Consider the following 6505-nt stretch of genomic DNA (forward strand, 5'->3'; position numbering starts at 1 on the left):
GTCCAAGAAGAAGTCTTCGGATAAGAAAAAAACAAACAAACAAAAAGTCATAAAGCCGTGTGTGTCCATTCCTTATTGCGGCAGCAGCAGCCTCCTGCAGCTTTCATATATCCTGCACTGTTGTTAATTTTCAAACAATGATGCATAAATTTTTTATATTAGTCTAATATGATTGATTGTTCTGGTTGGACTTTAATGTTTGTGGCAATACTTTTCAATAAAATAATTTTATTTTTTTATAAAAAAACGTTTTATCATTCGTTCATGGAGGCTTTAAATTTTTCTTTTGAATATACTTGAGAAGTTTTCTTAATTAACGAAATATTTATTTATGAATATATTTTTTAATGAGTTTTGTTCTTAAAAGCAATCAAGTTGTGAATATTGTACATTATTATATTAGGAGCACTCAAGTTAAGGTTAAATGTACCACTTTGTGCTACCAAGAGCAAAGCATAATATGTAAGGAAACATGTACAACATGTGGATTTTGATTTTGAAGAATAAAAAAGTGAATTAAGGGAAGGAGATGAGAAGTTGCCGATGCATCATGAATCCCTTTATAAATTTGTCATGTTTTACTTTTTGCAAGTGCTGTGACTGCTGTCTTATCTATTTCCAGCCAACCAGCCAGCCAATCATAGATGCAGCTCAAATTAAAGGTCAAACAATGAACGTTTGCAAGTAGTTTTTATTTGCAGATCGAAGTACTATGTCACATGAATAATTAAATTCGTTACATCTTCTCCGTCATCCGTCACAGCTTCAATGCACGATCGGTCCTTGAAATACACTAGTTTTTAGTTTTTTAATTAGTTCAAATTAAAAACCATTTTCTTAGTGTGATACCTCAATAAAAATTTTTTCAGCTGATATAACAGTATAAATAAATAAAAAAATACAAATAAAAAAGTAAAACTGCTGACCAGGAGGCCACCCAAAGGATCAAGCGCTCCCTCAACTTCCCCGAAAGCACTGGACCCACTCGATCTCACTCCACGATTCGGTGCACACTACCGACTGCGAGTAATCCTCCTCTTTTGTTGCTAGGCACTCGTGTCCCAGCACGTGAGCCTTCGCCCACCCAACTTGTTTCATTTTCTCTCTCATCTTGTATTGCTTTTGCTCACTATTCTCCTCATCCCTGGTGAGGATTCCAGTATGTTATTTATTTTTAGTCTTTTATTGTTTCACTATTCTCTCTTTGTTGTACTCCTTTGTTATCTTCTTTTTAATAAATTGGTGATTTATCCACTTTTATTTTAAAAAAAAGTAAAACTACAAAATTGTTACAAAATCAACTAGGAGATTATATATATATATATTTAAAAAAAAAATCATTTGTGATTTGTACATATATTTTTTTAATATATATATGTATATTAAATGGATAAATCATAATTAATTAAAAGAAATGATCTGAGAAACAACGAGAGAACAGAAAAAGAAGTAACTTTTCATACTTTTCGCTCCTAGGCTATATACTTACCATCTTCTATTTTTAATTTATATCTCTCTTTTTGTTCCCAATTTTCTCTCATAACATTTAATTCTGTACTCTTTTCATCATTTGTATACTATTTTTATAAAAATATAATTTAATATTAATTGTGCATTTAACAACAATAATAGTAAAAGGTAGATACATCATGTAGTAAGATTTTCCTCAGTGTATTGGTCGAATCATCCATCTTTTATCTTTTTCAACTCAGGAGCTATAGATATCCAAAGTAGGAACATATGAATAATTTTAGTAATGGACATGCATAAATGATGTCACACCCACCCCTTTCTACCGGCGTAGAATGTAGCACCCATCGCTTAAAAATTCCCTTTTAACCTGAACCCGACACCTGCTTTTAAACAAAAATCGACTCTACAAATCACAATTTACAATTTCACACCAACTACGTGTTCAAATACATAAATACCATGAATACAATAACTCAAATTTATGGGTACAACCGCCATACAAGATCACAACAACCATAAGTAGAAAGAAAGGAAGTGGGGACCCACTCGCAATCCCTGGATTCAACCCCCGACTAGCTCTATACTCAATCGTGCAATCTAGGGTCCCGCCTCCCGCAGTCTACAAAGACATCTCAGTTGGTCTCAGAGTGGCTTAATAATTTCAAATACTTAAATACATGATATATAAAATATATAAATACCAACTCGCTCAAATAATTTTTCCAAAAATACCCGTAATTCTAGCAAAATACAATCTTTTAAAAGAATTTTTCGAAACATAAATTCAACATAAATCAACATCAATTTGATTTTCTCGAGAAAACACAAATTTCGTGAGAGACCCGCCTCATCACAATTCAAAAAAATAACATAACTCTCAAATTCAAAATACAAGAATACCCAACACTCACCCAAAGATAACATGGTCTCAGAAAACTCTCTAAACCTTCGCCGTGGCCAGCAGTTTAGGTTCGGAGCCAGTCAAGGAACTCATGTCCTTAACGCTGACCCATCTGGCTCACCGGCCGCCGACCCCTGCCACCCGATGAATATCCAGTCGTGGCTCTACACTCCCACCCGAACCGGCCCTCGTAGTAATCAATACCCGGGTCCACCACGCCACCTCTAAAGGCGGCCCGCTGGGGACCCACTATCAGAGAGTCGGCCTCAGCCCGCCACCATCAAAACCATACAAGTACAAAGAATAATACCATCCAGTATAAATCATAACACGGGATCCTTTTCCGAGACAAGTATTCACATCACTGGAAATAACCATTATTTTCCACAAAGCCAATGCCAAAAAGTATAACAATGCATAATGCCAAGAAAGCTCTGGATCCACGATACCATTCCTATACCATGAATGAAAAACCAATTCTACTAACAATGCCGATAAAACATCTTTTAATATGCTCACATGGTTTCGCAAATCACTCCAAATCAAAGCATATATACCCATCAAAAATAAATACAAGAATTGAATAATTAAATCACATATACATGTATTTTTACTATTCACAAATCACGTATAATTATACAAAAATCGATGTATCAATACTGTTATCATGAGCACATCGTAGGGAAAAATAAATATAAGTATATTTCGACCTTTATACGCAATTAAACATGATAAAATGAAATACTTAAACATTTATTTCCAAAAATACTAGCCATTAAACAATTATTTCAAAAATAATGATAATAATTTATTTATTTAAAATAATAGCCACTACCAACTCACCTGGTGTCCTGGGTTCCTGCTAGACCTCGAACTCCCTCCCAAGACCCGAACAACGCCCAATGTAATAATATAACAAAAATAAATACTACATTTAAACTCAAAAATAAAAATACAAAAATAATAATAGACTCTCTATTGGCCCACTCACTCCAATCGGTTCAAACCTGACCTTGCATAATCAAATTGGTCTCCAATTGCACTTAAGCCAACTCAAATTGGGCTAGACCATTCTGAACCAACCTCAATTCCATTGAACCAAACTCAAATTCACTGAACCAAACTCAATTTCACTGAACCAGCCTTGAACCAACTCAATTCTTATACAAAATCCATTGAACCAACTTGGTTCAGTCCAAAATCCTTAACCCAAATCAATTGAACCAAACCCAAACCATCTCAACTTGATTTGATCAAACCCAACTCAACAAAACCAATTCAACTCAACCAATTCCAATCTAACCATCATCATTAACACCTTATTAATCATCATCAACTTAATTAATCAAACCAAACCCTAATCTCGGTGCTACAGTAATTGCTACAGTAAATCCGGCAAACTTCTCCACCAATCCAAGCAATTTCATCACCAATACAAGGTTTTTAACACAAAAATAATTTCACAACAACACTCTCATCAACTCCATCATAATTTCCTCAAAACAAATTCATTATTTTCTCCAAAATCACCCAAAATACATACATCTAAACATACACAAACATTAAACAAAAACAACACCAAAGAAGACCCTTACCAAGCAAGTAGCCACTCCGGCGAACTCCCTCCGGCGATCTCCAAATCTTTCTCCTTAAAAACCTCTAATTTCTCCCATTTCTTCATTTTTTTTTTTTTTTTTAACTCTCGGGTTACTGTAGCAAAATGGTGGAGAAGAAGATGAACAACACAAGCTCTAGATTTTTCTCTCAATTAACTCTTCAGCCGAAATTCACTATTAGTCCCTGAAAACATAATTTCTTACAAAACAGTCCCTGAAAAACTCCCAAATGGTCCTTGAATTATGAAATAGTATTCTCAAAAGGTCCTTTCAAATTATCCAATGATCCCTGGATTATAAAACAACATTTCAAAAAGATCCCTTCCATCTTACCTTTCAGTCCTCGGTTTCCATAAACATTTCATGTCCATCCTTTTCATTTATTCTTTAACCCAAAATCTTTTAAAAACTTTTACACTTAGGTCCTTATTCTTTTCACTTGGGGTTTCTCAACAAGATTAATCTGTAGAAAAATCTTACTACCACTATAGTAATACCCTGAGTATATTTTCTAACAGTTATCCACGCGTTCGTAGTATTACAATCCTTCCCCTTAAAGAAAAATTTCGTCCCTCGAAATTTCTTAGCATTTATCCATCCGATATCATCGAATTTCACTTACTTGGTCCAAGACCCTGCTTTCTCTTGCTACAACCGCTCAATAAGTAAATAATCACACCGCAAATCACTACGTATCAATCAATAAAGAGCATCCAAACACCTTTGTTCGCATCTTTAAGTTAACTCATTTTAGATAAAACCAATTCCGACAAATATCTCAGCCATGATCCTGATCACAGTACACTACTCAGCTCTTTGTCTCAAATGTCAAAACCTACTATCGATCCCCTCAATCCCAATACGCAACTTAGGTTTTAACCCGATCGAGACTCTAAATACTTCTATCGGGCCCATTAACTTTTATGCCTAATCACTATTAAACCCTCCGAGTCTAGACACGACTTCTAAACTTAGGCTCGGATCACAACCCGCGATCTCTACCAAACCCGTGGATATCTCAACCTCACGACTCGATACCAAAAGATGTCACACCCACCCCTTCTACTCGAGGTAAATGTAGCACCCATCGCTTAAAAATTCCCTTTTAACTCGAAACCCGACACCTGCTTTTAAACAAAATCGCACTCTACAAATCACAATTTACAATTTCACACCAACTACAGGTTCAAATACATAAATACCATGAATACAATAACTCAAATTTGCGGGTACAACCGCTACAAGATCACAACAACCATAAGTAGAAAGAAAGGAAGGGGACCCACCGCAATCCCTCGGATTCAACCCCCGACTAGCTCTATACTCAATCGTGCAATCTAGGGTCCCGCCTCCCCGCAGCTTACAAAGACATTCACTGGTCAGAGTGGCTTAATAATTTCAAATACTTAAATACAAAGATATATAAAATATATAAATACCAACTGCTCAAATAATAATTTTTCCAAAAATACCGTAATTCTAGCAAAAATACAATCTTTAAAAGAATTTTTCGAAAACATAAATTCAACATAAATCAACATCAATTTGATTTTTCTCAGAACACAAATTTTCGTGAGAGACCCGCCCTCATCACAATTCAAAAAAATAACATAAACTCTCAAATTCAAAAATACAAAGAATACCCAACACTCACCCAAAGATAACATGGTTCTAGAAAAACTCTCTAAACCTTCGCCGCGGGTCGCGGCTAGGTTCGGGAGCCGCCAAGGAACTCATGTCCTCATCGCCGACCCATCTGGCTCACCTGGCCGACGACCCCTGCCACCCGATGAATATCCGACCGTGGCTCTACACTCCCACCGAACCGGCCCTCGTAGTAATCAATACCTGAGTCCACCACGCCACCTCTAAAGGTCGGCCCGTGGGGACCCACTATCGCAGAGTCGGGCCTTAGCCCGTCACCATCAAAACCAACAAGTAACATACAAAGAATAATACCATCCAGTATAAATCATAACACGTGATCCTTTTTCCGTGACAAGTATTCACATCACTGAAATAACCATTATTTTTCCACAAAGCCAATGCCAAAAGTATAACAATGCATAATGCCAGTAAAGCCCAGATCCACGATACCATTCCTATACCATGAATGAAAACCAATTCTACTAACAATGCCGATAAAACATCTTTTAATACGCTCACATGGTTTCGCAAATCACTCCAAATCAAAGCATATATACCCATCAAAAAAATAAATACAAGAATCGAATAATTAAATCACATATACATGTATTTTTTTACTATTCACAAACTACGTATAATTATACAAAACCGATGTATCAATACGGGTTATCATGGCACATCGTAGGGAAAAATAAATATAAGTATATTTCGACCTTTATACGCAATTAAACATGATAAAATGAAATACTTAAACATTTATTTCCAAAAATACTAGCCATTAAACAATTATTTCAAAAATAATGATAATAATTTATTTATTTAAAAATAATAGCCACTCACCAACTCACCCCAGTGTCCTTGGGTTCCT

The sequence above is a fragment of the Dioscorea cayenensis genome, chromosome 22 (genome assembly GCF_009730915.1).
Source record: "Dioscorea cayenensis subsp. rotundata cultivar TDr96_F1 chromosome 22, TDr96_F1_v2_PseudoChromosome.rev07_lg8_w22 25.fasta, whole genome shotgun sequence".
Lineage (NCBI taxonomy): Eukaryota > Viridiplantae > Streptophyta > Magnoliopsida > Dioscoreales > Dioscoreaceae > Dioscorea > Dioscorea cayenensis.